Genomic DNA, 23,251 nt, shown 5'->3' on the forward strand with positions numbered 1-23,251 from the left:
ATCATTTAGTTAAAAGTATTGGATTATACCAGGTCCACAACACAGTAGCGGCTCCTGACTGGCCGAGTACGTGGGGCGTGGGCCGAGTACGTGGGGCGGGGCCGATTACGTGGGGCGGGGCCGATTACGTGGGGCGGGGCCGATTACGTGGGGCGGGGCCGAGTATGGGGGCCGAGTACGTGGGGCGTGAGCAGAGTACGTGGGGCGGGGCCGAGTACGTGGGGCGGGGTCCGAGACCAGCCTGATAATAGCTCATTTCCAATTAGATTATTTCAGTAAACTGACTAGAACAGGAATTAAGTTATTGGCCTACTCAGGCTGGTTATAGGCAGACTATCACATTAGACCTCTAGCCTACCGTAGACCATACAGCTCATCTGTCCCATTTTTAATACTGATCATTGGGAATGATATCAGAATGAGGCTTAAAAATAGGTAGCCTAGCCTGGTAGGTGTAATTTCAGAGACCAGAACCGTACGGAGGTTCTGAAGATCTGTGTGGAGTGTGACCGCATGTGACTCCGTAACGGTTAGACTGGTGCCGGCGCCGTTAACATTCACGTTTGCCATCGCGGTTGAAACGTTAGTTTAATACAGGTCTTCTGCTCCTTAGATCGTGTGACATTTGAATAAAAAAAAAAGGTAACTGACGAACTCAAATGAATCAAATCTGAACAATGTAAGAAAACAGAATACAAAGTAAGAATTTGCCAAAATGAACTAATGCTACGGAGCCTCATCCAATCCAATCAAATTTTATTTGTCACATACACATGGTTAGCAGATGTTAATGCGAGTGTAGCGAAATGCTTGTGCTTCTAGTTCCGACCGTGCAGTAATATCTAATGAGTAATCTAACAATTCCACAACTACTACCTTATACACACAAGTGTAAAGGGATAAAGAATATGTACATAAAGATATATGAATGAGTGATGGTACAGAACGGCATAGGCAAGATGCAGTAGATGGTATAGAGTACAGTATATACATATGAGATGAGTAATGTAGGGTATCTAAACATATAAAAGTGGCATAGTTTAAAGTGGCTAGTGATACATGTATTACATAAAGATGGCAAGATGCAGTAGATGATAGAGTACAGTATATACATATGAGATGAGTAATGTAGGATATGTAAACATTATATTAAGTGGCATAAGTGGCATTTCACAAGCTCAATCAGAAGATATTCAAGATGTTGAAACAATGTGGCAAATGTCGAGAGACAGACAGCAACGTTTGTACAAACCCCACTGTTGCAAACTAAAAGTTTAGGCTAGAAGCAAGGGGAAAATGTCTAGATGCTTTTTTTGACAGTGGAGATCAAGTTAATTAAATTGGCTGGCTGGGCTGATGGGGACACCGAAAGCACAGGGATTTCTCAGATGGAAAACGGAAAACAAAATGCCCATTTTGTGTCAGACTTACCCGCGCTAAACGTTTTTATTTTATTTTTAAGTATGGTTTAGAACACGTCTCAACCAATCACAATGCTTGTTATGACTAACCCGTTAGACAGACAGACAGAACAGTTACAGAATGTCATTTGTGGTGAGTTTGGACGTTCTACATGTATAGGTAGGAGCTACAGAATGTCATTTGTGGTGAGTTTGGACGTTCTACATGTATAGGTAGGAGCTACAGAATGTCATTTGTGGTGAGTTTGGACGTTCTACATGTATAGGTAGGAGCTACAGAATGTCATTTGTGGTGAGTTTGGACGTTCTACATGTATAGGTAGGAGCTACGGAATGTCATTTGTGGTGAGTTTGGACGTTTTACAAGCGGAATGTGAACGAGAGACATTGTGCAAATGAACAACGTTTTGAAGCATGCTGGTCTGAAGGAAGAACAGTACTGGCTCTGGAGCAGAATGTGTACACGCTGTCTGTGTGGTCTGGAGTCGCTAGGGCAACGGGCCTGCCTGTTCTGCTTGGTCAATATGGGGGAGGAGCAAACGGGACGAGAACGGAGAGGAGAAAAAAACCCCGAAATGGAAATCAAGTTGGCAGTGGCAGCTGTACAGATAGAGAAGCCCTTTGGATGAGCTAACACTACAGTATATGATGTCTAGTCTCCTTATTCCAGAAATTTGGCCTCTCTTGATTAACTAAAAAGTTAAGTATAAAATAAATTCATACATTGTACCCCTGGCCTGAGGATGGAAGTTCAACATGTAGTAGATTAATGTTAACTAGCTGGCCCGGCGCACTGTTGCCCCATGAAAGGAAGTTTGGCTAGCGAGTAAGTATTTTAGCCAGGTAGCCTAGGACAAAAAAACAAAAAAAAGTGTGTACTGTATGACAATTGTTTTTTTGGGTATCTTTTGAGTTGTCACTGTATTAAACTAAGCATAGATGATATGACGCTGGAATAGTGGAGGCAGCTCCGGTTTTCTTTGTTACTTGCAGGTAACTCTCTGTGGTTCTAAATCAACAGTAGTCTAGTAGTCCGAACATGTCGGAAACATTGGGAAACATTGACTTGCTTGACCATAGTGCAGGTCATGTTTGTTACATACAATATGCTTTGTGGACTTCATCGGACAGAGGTTGTTATCCGGTTTTGTGATGAAACAAAGGTGTTGATGAATTTATTCTGCCACTGTGTCTTCTTATTGTCTCTGCCTTTAGGCCTATATATCACGGTGGCAAGGCATACGAACTAACAGGTTACAGAGTAAACAATGAAATTACCAAAACACATAGGTTGTGCTATGGCTTTTATTGAGCTTCATTTTACCCACGTACCATAATAATGGTATGGGAATAATAATGAATTTTATTTTGTAAAGCGGTTTCTTGCATCAAAACACCACAACATTTCCAGTCACTTCCTTGTCTGAAGGACAAGTGGATCAACAGGTTAATATCCTGCATGTTTTTTTCATAAGTCCCATGGAATGTAGACTTACATTGAACACCACACATTGGCTGTTACTGTAGGCTGAATGATAGAGCAGCTATTTCCATGTTAAAATGTTATGGGATGCATTTTCTCCATTGTTTTTGATGGCAGGCTACTCTTGTAGGCCTACATTATGATCAAACAGCCACAGTAGCCTCCATGGCCAATGTTAACTTAAAGCGGGTACAGCTTCAGTGTTCACAGTAGCTGGGAGCTGCACAGGATTTTTCACAACGTTCAAGTTGGCGCACAGCAGACCTGAAATTTGCTCAGTGGATTAAAAGAAGAAAAAAAGAACATGGAGGGAAGATTGGCTACAAATATGAAAATGTATTGAAAAACGGTACCACTACTAAATGAATACAAGGGAAACATTGCCCTACGTGTCCCACGTGTCACAACATGTCTGATCACCTTGCTTCATTAACTTGATCAACCATTCTGATGATCTATATTATCTCACATTATAAATGTAATAAAAATGGAAGACGCAGCTGTGATTCCCCCCCCCACCACAGATCAATGATCATTATCTTAATTCCATCCACCACCCCAGGGGCCATAATACCCCAGAAACCCTAATGTAATCCCAGCTAGACAAAGGAGGCCCCGAGGTCATTCCGGATCATTCTGCCTAATGAGACGTAAAACAGAACAATAGACAGTCAGAGCTCTGAGTGCCCCGGTTTATACAAACAAACCATATGGATTTTTTAGGGCCGATGACGAAACCGATTTTTGGGGGTCCGGGAGGCAGATGGCCGATATTTTAGGCCGATATTCAACATCATTCAATTTTAAAATTACGACAAATTTAGAATAGACAGCTATCTATATGCATGAATGCAAACATTTTAAAATAAAATATTTTTATTTGAATGGTAAATATTTTAATAAACTATGTAAATTAACACGGCATAGAGCTAACTCACAGTAAAGGGGAATGCATAATCAATAGGAATGTGTTCACGCGTTGAGTTATTGACCTTTTTGCTGATCAGTGAAGTCTATGGTGTTACAGATGACAATCAGTGAAGTCTATGGTGTTACAGATGACAATCAGTGAAGTCTATGGCGTTACAGATGACAATCAGTGAAGTCTATGGCGTTACAGATGACAATCAGTGAAGTCGATGGCGTTACAGATGACAATCAGTGAAGTCTATGGTGTTACAGATGACAATCAGTGAAGTCTATGGTGTTACAGATGACAATCAGTGAAGTCTATGGTGTTACAGATGACAATCGGTTTTCCTTCCTTTTGGGACTTATATTAGCCTTGTGATTAACATTTGTATAGAAGCATCACTCCAGCATGTCACACCTGTATGGCAGGGTCATCAAAACAAGCCATGCTGTTAGAGAATATAAACATATATATTCAATGCAAATGGTACACTTAACGTACTGCTACGATTGGATAGAGCGAGGATGTAACTTTGCTCCCTTTTTACATCTCTCTCCATTGCTCCGGCGGCCGGAGCCGACTCCTGCGGCCGGAGCCGACTCCTGCGGCCGGAGCCGACTCCTGCGGCCGGAGCCGACTCCTGCGGCCGGAGCCGACTCCTGCGGCCGGAGCCGACTCCTGCGGCCGGAGCCGACTCCTGCGGCCGGAGCCGACTCCTGCGGCCGGAGCCGACTCCTGCGGCCGGAGCCGACTCCTGCGGCCGGAGCCGACTCCTGCGGCCAGAGCCGACTCCTGCGGCCAGAGCCGACTCCTGCGGCCAGAGCCGACTCCTGCGGCCAGAGCCGACTCCTGCGGCCGGAGCCGAAGGAGTCGACTCTTGTTCGACTCCCAAAATGAATGAGTACACACCACATCATTATTGCAATGTCCTACACTTGCATTCTAGAGGACTGACAAGAGCACGTTTGCTGCCTATTTGCATAACAACTATAGCCTATAAAAAAGGCCTATGTTGTGTGAATACAGAAGGAGGATGTGTAGAAACTAGAAATAGTTCAGTGATATTTCTGCTGTGTGCAGCCTTGACAGATCCCCATGGGATGATGCAGTGTACTCTACGCTGATAAGCCTATTCTTTAGCCATGTTATAAGCTCTATTCAGACGGGTATTACTAGAGACGTTTGTCGTCGTTATGCGGAGCATGCCGGTTATTTCAGGAGGACCGTTCAAAACAGGATTCACCCCCCCCCCCCTAAACTTAAATCCTGTAATTATTTTATATTTGTTCTAATTGAATTGCCTCATGGGAGGTTTTTATTTCTCGGGTGTGAAGATATTTCAACGTCATGTCTCGACAATAAATGAGCTATACTGATAAGTCGTGCTTGGCCGCACCAAATGTATAGGTGTCCCTATAATATTTAAATTGATGAAGTGTGATTATAAAATCGGTAATCTTTTAAAAACGATTCGTAGTAGAAGTCCTTCCTAATAACAATACCACCAATCCTGCTGTTTTAAACGGCTGAACCGCTTGAGATTCGTTTGTGGATCAGAACGTGAACTTGCCATTTTCCAAATAGTTTAGAGGGGATGTCCTGCCTTGCGATCTACTGCCTCACCGACCCTGTTCCCTATCCTGTAGTTGTTTACTCCAACTCTAATCTGCTTCAGTAATTATCTGGTGGATAAACTGAATCAGGTTAGTTACAACTGGGGTTGTTGGAGCGAAAACCTGCAGGAGGGTAGCTCTCCAGGAAAACTGAGTTCGAGAGCCCTGGGGTTGGAGCGAAAACCTGCAGGAGGGTAGCTCTCCAGGAAAACTGAGTTCGAGAGCCCTGGGGTTGGAGCGAAAACCTGCAGGAGGGTAGCTCTCCAGGAAAACTGAGTTCGAGAGCCCTGGGGTTGGAGCGAAAACCTGCAGGAGGGTAGCTCTCCAGGAAAACTGAGTTCGAGAGCCCTGCCCTACAGTAGTAGGACATCAACAGCCAGCCAGGGTTTAATTAAATAATCTATAGGCAATACTTTTAAATGGCACACTTAGGTCTAATTTACACTGATGCATTTGGCGATGTTCAACTTCAATACACTGGCACTATGTAGAATAGCTTTGTCATACTCATTAATAGCCTAATATACATTCAGAAAGTATTCAGACCCCTTCTACATTTTGTTACGTTACAGCCTTATTACAAAAATGGATTAAATAAATACAATCTCAATCTACACACAATACCCCATAATGAAAACAGGTTTAGAAATGTTCGCATATTTATAAAAAATAAACAAATACCTTTTTTACATAAGTATTCAGACTCTTTGCTATGAAACTCAATATTGAGCTTAGGTGCATCCTGTTTCCATTGATCATCCTTGAGATGTTTCTACAACTTGGAGTCCACCTGTGATAAATTCAATTGATTGGGCATGATTTGGAAAGGCACACACCTGTCTATATAAAGGTCCCACAGTTGACAGTGCATGTCAGAGCAAAGACCAAGCCACGAGGTCAATGGAATTTTCCATAGAGCTCCGAGACAGGATTGTGTCGAGGCACAGATCTGGGGAAGGGTACCATTGAAGGTTTGAAGGTCCCCAAGAACACATTATTAATAAATGGAAGAACTTTGGAACCACCAAGACTCTTCCTAGAGCTGGCCACACAGCCAAACTGAGAAATTGGGGGAGAAGGGCCTTGGTCAGGGAGGTGACCAAGAACCCAATGGACACTGACAGAGCTCCAGAGTTCCTCTGTGGAAATGGGAGAACCTTCCAGAAGGACAACCATCTCTGCAGCACTCCACCTATCAGGCCTTTATGGTAGAGTGACCAGATGGAAGCCACTCCTCAGTAAGACACATGACAGCACTCTTGGAGTTTGCCAAAAGGCGCCTAAAGGACTGATTCTCTGGTCTGATGAATCCAAGATTGAACTCTTTGGCCTGAATGCCAAGAGTCACGTCTGGAGGAAACTCATCTGCAGAGAAGAATGGGAGAAACTCCCCAAATACAAGTGTGCCAAGCTTGTAGTGTCATACCCAAGAAGACTCGAGGCTGTAATCTCTGGTGCTTCAACAAAGTACTGAGTAAAGCAACTGAATACTTATGTAAAATGTGATATTTACATTTTTTGTTTTATAAATTCACAAACATTAAAAAAAAACGTTTGCTTTGTCATTAACGTTAGCTAGTTAGCTAACAAGCTAGAAACGAACCAAAACATAGTTTAGAAAGTTCCTTTAAGTTGCCTGGTTTGTTAGATTAACATAAACTAAATACATTTTTAAACAGATGGGTTCATTAGTGTTAAAATACACCAGTTATGTTATTTTGGACCACCAGGCTGCTGATGTCAAGCAGCTTGTTGTTTTTTGTGTTCATACTTTTTCATAACGACAACCGTCTACCGGCATGAGGATAGACGGAGTAGAAACCAGCCTTTAGTCTTGAAATCTTTGGCTGTTTACACTGCCGCGCCCACTCGGTTCACCGCCGCCGCGCCCACTCGGTTCACCGCCGCCGCGCCCAACCGGTTTACCGCCGCCGCGCCCAATCGGTTCACCGCCGCCGCGCCCACTCGGTTCACCGCCGCCGCGCCCACTCGGTTCACCGCCGCCGCGCCCACTCGGTTCACTACACTACCGTGCTCACATGTGAATCCTTAAAGAGATGGGTGGGTGTTGAGTGGGTGTAGAAAAGCTCTCCAGTAGGTTTACCAAAACATTCAAGGGCCATTTTTTCAGAAGTGGGGTTACAAGTTGATCAACTTTTAAAACAGAATTACTTTCCCCATTTTCCCTCAACTGTAGTGTATTATACACAATTGTATAGCTCTGAGTCTCTACATTTATCCAATGTAAAAACACCATTTCAAAGTTTGCTACATAAGACCCAATTGAGCCGGATAGTCACAAATGCTTTGTTTGTAAATTATTGTCTAAGCTATCTGTAAAAAAAAATACAAATATAAGGAATGTAAAATTAATGATGATTTATATTGATACTTAAGTATATTTAAAACCAAATACTTTTAGACTTACTCAAGTAGTGCTTCTACACCTGCATTGCTTCTACACCTGCATTGCTTGCTGTTTGGGGTTTTAGGCTGGGTTTCTGTACAGCACTTTGAGATATCAGCTGATGTAAGAAGGGCTTTAGGAATACATTTGATTAGTATCTTACTGGGTGAGAGTAAAGACACCTTAACAGAAAATGACTCAAGTATGACAACTGGGTTTTTCCACCACTGCTCGTGGTTCAGGCAGTGAGTGGTGCCAAAGCCGATAGAGAAGGGCCGTTAACCTAGAAAACGCCAGTGTCGGGCCGATATATAAAATAAAATAAATTGGTCGTTCTCTACCGGTTTACCACAAGGCCCATTAATGAAGACGTCATTCTCCTGTTGCCTTTCCTTATTGTGGAGTAGTTCCATATGCTCTATACATTATGGGCCTGCCCTGGGGTGGCCTGCCCTGCGGTGGGCTGCCCTGGGGTGGGCTGCCCTGGGGTGGGCTGCCCTGCAGACTCCTCCTCTCTCCATAACCAGATTACCTCAGAGCTATCGGGACAGTCTACTAGGCCTAGGCTCACACACACACACAGTAAACAAACTTCTCTTTACACCTTTTCATCCCTCCTCCAATCTTCCCGTTTCTTTCTAAACCCGATCCATCTCCACCATTATCCATCTCCACCATTATCCTAGTCTCTCTCAGACAGACAGGTTGCGGAGACTACCACCACTATCCCAAATCCTCCTGAAATCATTCAACTAGAATATTGTGAGACAGCAGAATCCAGTGGATTAACACCGGGCCAGGACCAGATCATCCATCGTCAGCATATTAATACCTCTGTGTCGTGATGTGTGAAGAGAGGGGAAAAACAACAGCAGCAGGGCCAGGCTGACCGGGGGGAGAGGGGGGGAAACACCTCATCAGTATTATCTGACCGGGGGGGAGGCAACACCTCATCAGTATTATCTGACCGGGGGGGAGGTAGCACCTCGTCAGTATTATCTGACCGGGGGGGAGGGGGGGGGGGGGGTAACACCTCGTCAGTATTATCTGACCGGGGGGGAGGCAACACCTCATCAGTATTATCTGACCGGGGGGGAGGTAACACCTCGTCAGTATTATCTGACCGGGGGGGAGGGGGGGGGGGAGGCAACACCTCATCAGTATTATCTGACCGGGGGGGAGGGGGGGAGGCAACACCTCATCAGTATTATCTGACCGGGGGCGGGGGGGGGGAGGCTACACCTCGTCAGTATTATCTGACCGGGGGGGGAGGCTACACCTCGTTAGTATTATCTGACCGGGGGGGAGGCTACACCTCATCAGTATAATCTGACCGGGGGGGCGGGGGAGGCAACACCTCGTTAGTATTATCTGACCGGGGGGGGGGGGAGGAGGCAACACCTCATCAGTATAATCTGACCGGGGGGGTGAAACACCTCGTCAGTACTATCCTACCGTGGGGGAGGTAACACCTCATCAGTATTATCTGACCGGGGGGGGGGGGGGGGGGGGGGGAGGCAACACCTCGTTAGCATTATGCATTATCTGACCGGGGGGGGGGGGTCGGCTACACCGCATCAGTATTATCTGCCCGGGGGGGGAGGCTACACCGCACCAGTATTATCTGACCGGGGGGGTCGGCTACACCTCATCAGTATTATCTGCCCGGGGGGGGGAGGCAACACCTCGTCAGTATTATCTGACCGGGAGCACCCGGCGTCAAAGGAGGATCATCAAGGACAACAGCCACCTGAGCCACGGCCTGTTCACCCTGCTATTATCCAGAAGATCATCAAGGACAACAGCCACCTGAGCCATGGCCTGTTCACCCTGCTATCATCCAGAAGATCATCAAGGACAACAGCCACCTGAGCCACGGCCTGTTCACCCTGCTATCATCCAGAAGGAGGTCAGTACAGGTGCAACAAAGCTGGGACCAAGAGACTGAAAAACAGCCATCTCCAGGCCATCAAACTGTTAAATAGCCATCACTAGCCGGCCTCCACCCAGTACCCTGCCCTGAACTTAGTCACTGTCACTAGCTGGCCTCCACCCAGTACCCTGCCCTGAACTTAGTCACTGTCACTAGCTGGCCTCCCCCCAGTACCCTGCCCCGAACTTAGTCACTGTTACTAGCCGGCCTCCACCCAGTACCCTGCCCTGAACTTAGTCACTGTCACTAGCCGGCCTCCACCCAGTACCCTGCCCTGAACTTAGTCACTGTCACTAGCCGGCCTCCACCCAGTACCCTGCCCTGAACTTAGTCACTGTCACTAGCCGGCCTCCACCCAGTACCCTGCCCTGAACTTAGTCACTGTCACTAGCCGGCCTCCACCCAGTACCCTGCCCTGAACTTAGTCACTGTCACTAGCCGGCCTCCACCCAGTACCCTGCCCTGAACTTAGTCACTGTCACTAGCCGGCCTCCACCCAGTACCCTGCCCTGAACTTAGTCACTGTCACTAGCCGGCCACCACCCTGTACTCTACCCTGCACCTTAGAGGCTGCTGCCCACTGTACATAGACATGGAACACGGGTCCCTTTAGTAATGGAACACGGGTCCCTTTAGTAATGGAACACGGGTCCCTTTAGTAATGGAACACGGGTCCCTTTAGTAATGGAACACGGGTCCCTTTAGTAATGGAACACGGGTCCCTTTAGTAATGGAACACGGGTCCCTTTAGTAATGGAACACGGGTCCCTTTAGTAATGGAACACGGGTCCCTTTAGTAATGGAACACGGGTCCCTTTAGTAATGGAACACGGGTCCCTTTAGTAATGGAACACGGGTCCCTTTAGTAATGGAACACGGGTCCCTTTAGTAATGGAACACGGGTCCCTTTAGTAATGGAACACGGGTCCCTTTAGTAATGGAACACGGGTCCCTTTAGTAATGGAACACGGGTCTAATGTTTACATACGGATTTACTCATTTCATATGTATATACTGTATTCTAGTCCATCCAATTCAACTATTGCTGTACATATACTATTCTATCCATATACTCCATATTCTATCCATATACTCCATATTCTATCCATATACTCCATATTCTATCCATATTCTATCCATATACTCCATATTCTATCCATATTCTATCCATATACTCCATATTCTATCCATATACTCCATATTCTATCCATATACTCCATATACTCCATATATTCTATCCATATACTCCATATATTCTATCCATATACTCCATATATTCTATCCATATACTCCATATATTCTATCCATATACTCCATATTCTATCCATATACTCCATATACTCCATATTCTATCCATATACTCCATATTCTATCCATATACTCCATATTCTATCCATGTATTCTATCCATATACTCCATATTCTATCCATATACTCCATATTCTATCCATATACTCCATATTCTATCCATATACTCCATATTCTATCCATATACTATCCATATTCTATCCATATTCTATCCATATACTCCATATTTCTATCCATATACTCCATATTTCTATCCATATACTCCATATTTCTATCCATATACTCCATATTTCTATCCATATACTCCATATTTCTATCCATATACTCCATATTCTATCCATATACTCCATATTCTATCCATATACTCCATATTTCTATCCATATACTCCATATACTCCATATTCTATCCATATTCTATCCATATACTCCATATTCTATCCATATTCTATCCATATACTCCATATTCTATCCATATACTCCATATTCTATCCATATACTCCATATTCTATCCATATACTCCATATTCTATCCATATACTCCATATTCTATCCATGTATTCTATCCATATACTCCATATTCTATCCATATTCTACATATTCTATCCATATACTCCATATTCTATCCATATACTCCATATTCTATCCATATATTCTATCCATATACTCCATATTCTATCCATATACTCCATATTCTATCCATATACTCCATATTTCTATCCATATACTCCATATTTCTATCCATATACTCCATATTTCTATCCATATTTCTATCCATATACTCCATATTTCTATCCATATACTCCATATTTCTATCCATATACTCCATATTCTATCCATATTCTATCCATATACTCCATATTCTATCCATATTCTCCATATACTCCATATTCTATCCATATACTCCATATTCTATCCATATACTCCATATTCTATCCATGTATTCTATCCATATACTCCATATATTCTATCCATATACTCCATATATTCTATCCATATACTCCATATATTCTATCCATATACTCCATATATTCTATCCATATACTCCATATATTCTATCCATATACTCCATATATTCTATCCATATACTCCATATATTCTATCCATATACTCCATATATTCTATCCATATACTCTATCCATATACTCCATATATTCTATCCATATACTCCATATATTCTATCCATATACTCCATATATTCTATCCATATACTCCATATATTCTATCCATATACTCCATATATTCTATCCATATACTCCATATTCTATCCATATTCTATCCATATACTCCATATTCTATCCATATACTCCATATTCTATCCATATACTCCATATTCTATCCATATACTCCATATTCTATCCATATACTCCATATTCTATCCATATACTCCATATTCTATCCATATACTCCATATTCTATCCATATACTCCATATTCTATCCATATACTCCATATTCTATCCATATACTCCATATTCTATCCATATTCTATCCATATACTCCATATTCTATCCATATTCTATCCATATACTCCATATTCTATCCATATACTCCATATTTCTAGCCATATTCTATCCATATTTCTAGCCATATTCTATCCATATACTCCATATTCTATCCATATACTCCATATTCTATCCATATACTCCATATTCTATCCATATACTCCATATTCTATCCATATACTCCCTATTCTATCCATATACTCCATATTCTATCCATATACTCCATATTCTATCCATATACTCCATATTCTATCCATATACTCCATATTCTATCCATATACTCCATATTCTATCCATATACTCCATATTCTATCCATATACTCCATATTCTATCCATATTCTATCCATATACTCCATATTCTATCCATATACTCCATATTCTATCCATATACTCCATATTTCTATCCATATTCTATCCATATTTCTAGCCATATTCTATCCATATACTCCATATTCTATCCATATTCTATCCATATACTCCATATTCTATCCATATACTCCATATTCTATCCATATAGCATATAGCATATAGCAGCATACCACCCTGCATACCACTGCTGGCTTGCTTCTGAAGCTAAGCAGGGTTGGTCCTGGTCAGTCCTTGGATGGGAGACCAGATGCTGCTGGAAGTGGTGTTGGAGGGCCAGTAGGAGGCACTCTTTCCTCTGGTCTAAAAAATATCCCAATGCCCCAAGGCAGTGATTGGGGACACTGCCCTGTGTAGGGTGCCGTCTTTCAGATGGGACGTTAAACGGGTGTCCTGACTCTCTGAGGTCATTAAAGATCCCATGGCACTTCTCGTAAGAGTAGGGGTGTTAACCCCGGTGTCCTGGCTAAATTCCCAATCTGGCCCTCAAACCATCATGGTCACCTAATAATCCCCAGTTTACAATTGGCTCATTCATCCCCCTCCTCTCCCCTGTAACTATTCCCCAGGTCGTTGCTGCAAATGAGAACGTGTTCTCAGTCAACTTACCTGGTAAAATAACGGTAAAATAAAATAAATAAAATAAAAATTCTATCCATGTATTCTATCCATATACTCCATATTCTATCCATATACTCCATATTCTATCCATATTCTATCCATGTATTCTACACATATACTACATATTCTATCCATACTGTCCATAATGTCTACACATCCCATCACACATATATATACACTGTACATACACATATATGGGAAAACAAATACTATTTGTAATACTTCTGTCATTTTTTGTAAAGCTCCAATTCTCCCCTTTTCTAGGAAACCACTGTTATTTACCCCGTTGACAGTTATGGATGGAGAGAAAAATCAGAGCTGTCTATTGGTCACGTTCTAACCAAGGCTGTATAGCCTACATGGTTAATTATGGCTGGCGTTGGTTACTATCTGCCACAATAAATCACATGTTGCCAACTAAGGGATTTTAGGCCTAGTTGGACAAGGGATATCAATGGAAGTAGCCTAAATATAAATTATTTTATAGAATCTTTTGTTGTTGTTGACTGTGACTAAAATGTCAGTGACAAACTAAACAAAACAAAATTGTCCAGTTTTAGTCAACTGAAAACAGGATGAAATGACTAAAAGGTGTTTTAAGACAAACAATTAAAATAGCTGCCAAAATGATCACTACTCAGAACAAAGAGTGGGCTATATGAACTATGAGCCTTGGACCTAAAGAGAAAGTGCTGCTATTACTACAATTGTTATAAATGTCAGGAAGAGATATCTGATATTGAAATATTCCAGCCACTAATACAGAGCTAGGTTGATTATCTTTCAATGGCCTCTCAGTTTCATAATGATGGATGCAGATAACACAGACAGCGTAACCCAGACAAATATACACTGAACAAAAAATATACACACACAACATGGTCCCATGTTTCATGAGCTGAAATTCTATTGCGCCCCCCCCCCCCCCCCCCCCGCGGGTTGTGCCGTGGCGGAGATCTTTGTGGGCTATACTCGGCCTCGTCTCAGGATGGTAAGTTGGTGGTTGAAGGTTTCCCTCTAGTGGTGTGGGGGCTGTGCTTTGGCAAAGTGGGTGGGGTTATATCCTTCCTGTTTGGCCCTGTCCGGGGGTATCACTGGATGGGGCCACAGTGTCTCCTGACCCCTCCTGTCTCAGCCTCCAGTATTTATGCTGCATTAGTTTATGTGTCGGGGGGCTAGGGTCAGTGTGTTATATCTGGAGTACTTCTCCTGTCTTATCCGGTGTCCTGTGTGAATTTAAGTATGCTCTCTCTAATTCTTTCTTTCTTTCTTTCTTTCTTTCTTTCTTTCTTTCTTTCTTTCTTTCTTTCTTTCTCTCACTCGGAGGACCTGAGTCCTAGGATCATGCCTCAGGACTACCTGGCATGATGACTCCTTGCTGTCCCCAGTGTACCTGGCCGTGCTGTTGCTCCAGTTTCAACTGTTCTGCCTGCGGCTATGGAACCCTGACCTGTTCACCGGACGTGCTACCTGTCCCAGACCTGCTGTTTTCAACTCTCTAGAGACTGCAGGAGCAGTAGAGATACTCTTAATGATCGGTTATGAAAAGCCAACTGACATTTACTCCTGAGGTGCTGACTTTCTGCACCCTCGACAACTACTGTGATTATTATTATTTGACCATGCTGGTCATTTATGAACATTTGAACATCTTGGCCATGTTCTGTTATAATCTCCACCCGACACAGCCAGAAGAGGACTGGCCACCCCTCATAGTCTGGTTCCTCTCTAGGTTTCTTCCTAGATTCCCGGAGTTTTTCCTAGCCACCGTGCTTCTACACCTGCATTGCTTGCTGTTTGGGGTTTTAGGCTGGGTTTCTGTACAGCACTTCGAGATATCAGCTGATGTACGAAGGGCTATATAAATAAATTTGATTTGATATAATAAATAAATAAAAAAGATACCAGAAATGTTCGATACGCACAAAAAGCGTATTTCAGTCAAATTATGTCAACAAATTTGTTGACATCCCTGTTAGTGAGCATTTCTCTTTTGCCAAGATAATTAATCAATCTGACTGGTGTGGCATATCAAGAAGCTGATTAAAAAGCATGATCATTACACAGGTGCACCTTGTGGTGGAGACAATAGAAGTCCACTCTAAAAATGTGCAGTTCTGTCAAACAACACAATGCCACAGATGTCTCATGTTGAGGGGAGGGTGCAATTGGCATGCTGACAATGTCCACCAGAGCTGTTGCCAGATAATGTAGAGAAATGAATATAAAATTAAGTGGCCTCCAATGTCACTTTCAGAGAATTTGGCAGTACATCCAACCGGCCTCACAACCGCAGACCACGTTTAACCACTCCAGCCCAGGACATCTACATCTGGCTTATTCACCTGCGGGATCGTCTGAGACCAGCCACCCCGGACAACTGATGAAACTGTGGGTGGTGTGTACAACCAAATAATTTATACACAAAGTGTCAGAAACGGTCTCAGGGAATCTCGTCTGCTCGTGTTCGTCATCCTCACCAGGGTCTTGACGGGACTGTAGTTTGGCGACGTAACCAACTTCGATTACTACTGGCACGCAGGAGAAGTGAGCTTTTCCACAGATGAATCCCGCTTTCAAATCTACCGAGCAGATGACAGGCGTCGTGTGGGCAAGCGGTTTGCTGATGTCAATGTTGTGAACAGAGGCCCATTGTCGTGCCATTCATCCACCGCCATCACATCATGTTTCAGCATGATAATGCACGGCCCCATGACGCAAGGATCTGTACACAATTCCTGGGAACTTAACATGTCCCAGTTTTTCCATGGTCTGCATACCCCCCAGACATGTCACACATTGAGCATGTTTGGGATGCTCTGGATCGACGTGTACGACAGCGTGTTCCAGTTCCCGCCAATATTCAGCAACTTCACACAGCCATTGAAGGGGAGTGAGACAACATTCCACAGACCACAATCAACAGCCTGATCAACTCTATGTGAAGGAGATGTCGTGCTGCATGAGGCAAATGCTGGTCACACCAGATACTGACTGGTTTTCTGATCCACTCCCCTACCTTTTTTTAAAGTATCTGTGACCAACAGATATATATCTGTATTCTCAGTCATCTGAAATCCATAGATTAGGGCCTAATGAATATCTAAATTGACTGACTTCCTTATAAACTGTAACTCGGTCAAATCCTTGAAATTGTTTGTATATACACTATATACTGAGCAGCTGCACAGAGGCTATACGCGTGAAGTCGTATTAATCAACCTATTCCCCCTGTTAGTTCTGGTCAATAGTAGTGCAGTATATAGGGAATAGGGTAACCAGACTGCCAGGCAGCTAGCGTTCCCTACTGTGCTCTGGTCTAAATGGTGAGTAGATGAATGGGTTTCACTTTCAGTCCTATCAGCTGTCCCACCACCAAGGCCTTCCTCCTTGTCTACAATCAATGTTAGCAAAGTTATCTGATACAGGAGGTACAAGCTCCGGGGTAAACACAGCTGCTGAAACCTCTGCACACACACACGCTCTCTCTCTCACACACACACGCGCTCTCTCTCTCACACACACACACACGCGCTCTCTCACACACACACACACTCTCACTCTCACACACACACACACTCTCACACACACACACACGCGCTCTCTCACACACACACACGCGCTCTCTCACACACACACACGCGCTCTCTCACACACACACACGCGCTCTCTCACACACACACGCGAGCGCTCTCTCACACACACACGCGAGCGCTCTCTCACACACACACGCGAGCGCTCTCTCACACACACACACGCGCTCTCTCACACACACACACGCGCTCTCTCACACACACACACGCGCTCTCTCACACACACACACGCGCTCTCTCACACACACACACGCGCTCTCTCACAAACACACGCGCTCTCTCACACACACACGCGCTCTCTCACAAACACACGCGCTCTCTCACAAACACACACGCGCTCTCTCACAAACACACGCGCTCTCTCACACACACACGCGCTCTCTCTCACACACACGCGCTCTCTCTCACACACACACACACACAGCCTGCTTAGCTCAGCTCTATAATTCAACATTTTGGAATAGACCTCTGAAGCAAAAGCATCCAATTAATTAACTAATGGGCAGCGGCCAACCGAAGTGCACCCTTTCCCTAGATTGTGCACTACCCATAGGGCCCAGGTCAAAAGTAGTGCACTACCATAGGGCCCAGGTCAAAAGTAGTGCACTACCCATAGGGCCCAGGTCAAAAGTAGCGCACTACCCATAGGGCCCAGGTCAAAAGTAGTGCACCACCATAGGGCCCAGGTCAAAAGTAGTGCACTATATAGGGAATAGGGTACCATTTGGGACAGACACACAGTATTTTCCTCAATGGGAAGCTTACTGTGCAGTGTGTTGATTGATGTACAGTGCTGATTTACAAACCCTATTGTGGGCCCCTTTCCACATGTGGAAGCAGCAGCTTTGGGAAGAATGTCATTCGGCGAGAGGAGAGTGAGTGTGCGTGCGATAGAGCAGGGACAATGGATGTGAAAGTTGAACAATGTATTAGGACAGAGATCACAAGACACGAAGATCAACGAGTTAAAGTGCTCTCAACATGAAAGGAGAAGTAGGCTCATTCTCTCTGGTACCGTGAATAGAAACTAGCCAGTATTCTCTCTGGTACCGTGGATAGAAACTAGCCAGTATTCTCTCTGGTACCGTGGATAGAAACTAGCCAGTATTCTCTCTGGTACCGTGGATAGAAACTAGCCAGTATTCTCTCTGGTACCGTGGATAGAAACTAGCCAGTATTCTCTCTGGTACCGTGGATAGAAACTAGCCAGTATTCTCTCTGGTACCGTGGATAGAAACTAGTCAGTATTCTCTCTGGTACCGTGGATAGAAACTAGCCAGTATTCTCTCTGGTACCGTGGATAGAAACTAGCCAGTATTCTCTCTGGTACCGTGGATAGAAACTAGCCAGTATTCTCTCTGGGACCGTGGATAGAAACTAGCCAGTATTCTCTCTGGTACCGTGGATAGAAACTAGTCAGTATTCTCTCTGGTACCGTGGATAGAAACTAGTCAGTATTCTCTCTGGTACCGTGGATAGAAACTAGCCAGTATTCTCTCTGGTACCGTGGATAGAAACTAGCCAGTATTCTCTCTGGTACCGTGGATAGAAACTAGCCAGTATTCTCTCTGGTACCGTGGATAGAAACTAGCCAGTATTCTCTCTGGTACCGTGGATAGAAACTAGCCAGTATTCTCTCTGGTACCGTGGATAGAAACTAGCCAGTATTCTCTCTGGTACCGTGGATAGAAACTAGCCAGTATTCTCTCTGGTACCGTGGATAGAAACTAGCCAGTATTCTCTCTGGTACCGTGGATAGAAACTAGCCAGTATTCTCTCTGGTACCATGGATAGAAACTAGCCAGTAATGGAGGGTAAACGTGCTTGTTCACTGGGACGATTCTAACTGAAACATCCTCCCTCGTAAGCAAGCTACGCAAACCAGCCAATAAGATGCCATGTTGAGTAGGTGACGGCAAGTTTGCTTACCGCCCCAATAGGTCCACAGACGACGCAATCGCAACCACACTGCCCTAACCCATCTGGACAAGAGGAATACCTATAACACCATAGTATCCTCCAAACTCGTCATCAAGCTCGAGACCCTGGGTCTCGACCCTGGGTCTCGACCCCGCCCTGTGCAACTGGGTACTGGACTTCCTGACGGGCCGCCCCCAGGTGGTGAAGGTAGGTAACAACATCTCCACCCCGCTAATCCTCAACACTGGGGCCCCACAAGGGTGTGTTTTGAGCCCTCTCCTGTACTCCCTGTTCACCCACGACTGCGTGGCCATGCACGCCTCCAACTCAATCATCAAGTTTGCGGACGACACTACAGTGGTAGGCTTGATTACCAACAACGACGAGACGGCCTACAGGGAGGAGGTGAGGGCCCTCGGAGTGTGGTGTCAGGAAAATAACCTCACACTCAATGTCAACAAAACAAAGGAGATGATTGTGGACTTCAGGAAACAGCAGAGGGAGCACCCCCCTAATCCACATCGACAGGACAGTAGTGGAGAGGGTAGTAAGTTTTAAGTTCCTCGGCGTACACATCACGGACAAACTGAATTGGTCTACCCACACAGACAGCGTTGTGAAGAAGGCGCAGCAGTGCCTCTTCAACCTCAGGAGGCTGAAGAAATTCAGCTTGTCACCAAAAGCACTCACAAACTTCTACAGATGCACAATCGAGAGCATCCTGTCGGGCTGTATCACCGCCTGGTACGGCAACTGCTCCGCCCACAACCGTAAGGCTCTCCAGAGGGTAGTGAGGTCTGCACAACGCATCACCGGGGGCAAACTACCTGCCCTCCAGGACACCTACACCACCCGATGTCACAGGAAGGCCACAAAGATCATCAAGGACAACAACAACCCGAGCCACTGCCTGTTCACCCCGCTATCATCCAGAAGACGAGGTCAGTACAGGTGCACCAAAGCAGGGACCGAGAGACTGAAAAACAGCTTCTATCTCAAGGCCATCAGATTGTTAACTCCAGCTCACTTTAATAATGGAAATTGATGGAAATTGATCAAAAATGTATCACTAGCCACTTTAAACAATGCCACTTAATATAATGTTTACATACCCTACATTACCCATCTCATATGTATATACTGTACTCTATATCATCTACTGCATCTTGCCATCTTTATGTAATACATGTACCACTAGCCACTTTAAACTATGCCACTTTATGTTTCCATACCCTACATTACTCATCTCATATGTATTTACCGTACTCTATACCATCTACTGCATCTTGCCTATCCCGTTCTGTACCACCACTCATTCATATATCTTTATGTACATATTCTTTATCCCTTTACACTTGTGTGTATAAGGTAGTAGTTGTGGAATTGTTAGGTTAGATTACTCGTTGGTTATTACTGCATTGTCGGAACTAGAAGCACAAGCATTTCGCTACACTCGCATTAACATCTGCTAACCATGTGTATGTGACAAATAAAATTTGATTTGAGTTGCCTAATTGAGGGAGTCATTTTTCTGGGTCAACAACATTCAAACAAATACTGTAAGTAAATGGTCAGCTCCACCCACTGCTTGCCTGAAGCAGTAAGACTGTCAATAGCACACGTTTTAGGCCTATACACACACACACACAATGAACTTGTTGACACTAGCTAGGTCGCTAGCTAGGCCGCTAATCCACACCCTCAAATGAGCTCAAATGAAGGTTGGCCATATTTTTCACTTAACTAGGAAAGTCAGTTGAGAACAAATTCTTATTTACAATGACGGCCTACCCCAGCCAAACCCAAACCCAAACCCGGACGACGCTGGGCCAATTGTGCGCCGCCCTATAGGACACCCAGATCACGGTCGGTTGTGACAGAGCCTGGAATCGAACCAGGGTCTGTAGGGACACCTTTAGCACTGATATTCAGTGCCTTGGAACGCTGCGCCACTTTGGATGCAGGATTCTGCTCCTGGATGTGTGACATGCCCAATAACGAACCATACATTTGATTTATGCTATCCTCTATAGTCTCTAGTCAGCCATTGTCAGAGATGCCTGTCTTCTTGATGACAACATAATGAAACAACTCCCTTTAAAAAAATAATGTGCACACGATGCTAAATGTGGGTAGGTTTATGGAGGGAGTTATAGGCATATCCATGCGATGTGTTGCTGTCCACGTCACTAAATCATGCATCCAGTCTGTATGACAAGTAGCTAATTTCCATTATAGTGAACAGAATCCTTTGTAACTCGTGTGGTGGAATCATGGGCTCGTTCGGCCCACAGACTTACTGTACGTATGGGTTGGCCTCACTGAACTCAATGTATGTTCTGTTCTTCTTAAAATGGCCAAGGCATGACATTCTAACATGGCTAGTACTGGCATCAGCTGATCAGTTAAATAGCCAACTAGCTAACAGGAACTAGATTCATGTAAAAGAGTGCAACCAAGCAAGGCTAACTAAATCAAACCTAGATCGGATTTGCTTAGCTAGCTGGCTAAAGAACATAACGAATCTTTGGTCAGGGGGACCTTAACATGACTTGGTGTTTCTTTGTACCGGTGAATGGAATATGGTTCTATATACGAAAAGTAGATCAAACATTTGTTGTGACAAACATCGACAACAACTAACGTTAACGAGCTAGGTAGTTAGATATAAATCACCGGTCCCATTTACAGCAAATCCAGATTTACGCAACACGCCGGGGTCCATGTTAGCTAGTTAACGTTAGCTGGATATCAAATTTTAGATGTTTAAAGTTAGCTAGTTAAATGGTTAGCTAAAATATAGCTAAACTTACTAGCCAGTTAACGTCAGCCAATTCATAATGGCCTGGTATTTAAAACCAACCTACCAGCAATCTCCCACTCGCTGTCTAGAAAATAAAGATCGGAAGACAAACGGTAAAGCGGATAATCTCTTGCTACCGCATCAAAGGAACACAGCATCCATGTTAGGTTAGCGGTTGCTAGTTAGCAGTGACAGTCAGCTTGCTAACTAACACCACCCAGGCACGACTCATTCACTAACGTTAGCTCGCTAATCCAAGGACGGCGGAGAAGCAAGCAGGCATGCCCGGGGATACGAAATATGCTATCAAATGCATTTCTTACCGTTTAGCTACTTGGGCACAGTGGATTTTCGATTTTGAAAGGTATCTATGCTGTTCGCATGCCAAGCAACAGTTCACACTAGCTTCCTTGGTTGAGCACTCAATAAAAAAGCACGTAGTAAACTAGCTAAACTAGAAGCGGTACTGGCTGGCTGTCAATCCCTCCCACGTCCAGGGCTGCGTTCATTACGAAAACATATAACGGAAACAGTGTTGTACTGAACGACCCATATGTAAAAACAACGGAGGGGTTTGCTTCGTTCCGTTTGTTTCCGTTTAAGATATATTTTTCAACAGAATTGGCATAATGGATACAACCCTGTTCAAGAACATTGAATAACGTTTTGGGGAAACGTTTATCAGTACAAATCGTTCCGCAACGTAGCACAGGTTCAATCGAACTGAACGCACCCCGGGTGTTGGGAAAGTGGGAGGTATGAGGGAATTCGCACAGAAGTCATATTAATAAAATCTAAATATTCCCCCGTTTTGTCGATCACAAAATAATTATTTTCTGATCTCGACAAAACGAGGGATTTTGTTTTTCATATGTCCTTTCTGTTCTTCCGCAAATCCGTCCTGAGTGATGTAATCAAGAAAAATGGAGTAGTATTTCCCCCTTTCACAAGCCCACTTTACAATAGCTTTCTAAAACATGTCTGATCTATCCTTAAACATTTCCAAAAGCTAGTCTTTGATGGAGAAATACATGAACCGGTTCCTGCATCAGATTTTCGAACTTGTAATTGATAGGTCTAACCTGGCATTGTTTCGTAACAAGCCTTGCCTAGGTAGGCTTGTTACTAGTTTACCCAACAATGATTTATATATATACTAGATGACTAACAGGGGCCGCTGTTTTGAAGCCTCCATCTTGGCACTCCTTCACCGTTGTAAAAAAAATAATTTGTATGCTATTGAAATGCATTTATTAATGTCTACATTATTATTTATTTTTTTACATGTTTATTCTATTCCAGACACCTTAATGTATACTTTTAAATCAACTAAAATGTTATTGGTCACGTACACATATTTAGCAGATATAA

At 43.9% G+C, this 23,251-nt stretch overlaps 1 protein-coding gene across 3 annotated transcripts in view; it reads right to left on the bottom strand.

Moving 5' to 3' along the window:
* Positions 1–22,440, bottom strand: part of LOC129861346 (dnaJ homolog subfamily C member 5-like) — a 47,045-nt gene extending 24,605 nt beyond the window's left edge. Inside the window, exon 1 of one of the 3 annotated variants that reach the window (XM_055932716.1) lies at positions 22,204–22,406. The gene's annotated coding sequence lies outside the window, so the exon portion shown is untranslated. Of the gene's footprint in view, positions 1–21,944; positions 22,124–22,203 lie in introns of those variants that run through there. The other 2 variants (XM_055932717.1, XM_055932718.1) reach the window with 2 other exon arrangements.
* Between the last annotated feature and the right edge of the window lie 811 nt (positions 22,441–23,251).

Source organism: Salvelinus fontinalis, chromosome 8 (genome assembly GCF_029448725.1).
Source record: "Salvelinus fontinalis isolate EN_2023a chromosome 8, ASM2944872v1, whole genome shotgun sequence".
NCBI lineage: Eukaryota > Metazoa > Chordata > Actinopteri > Salmoniformes > Salmonidae > Salvelinus > Salvelinus fontinalis.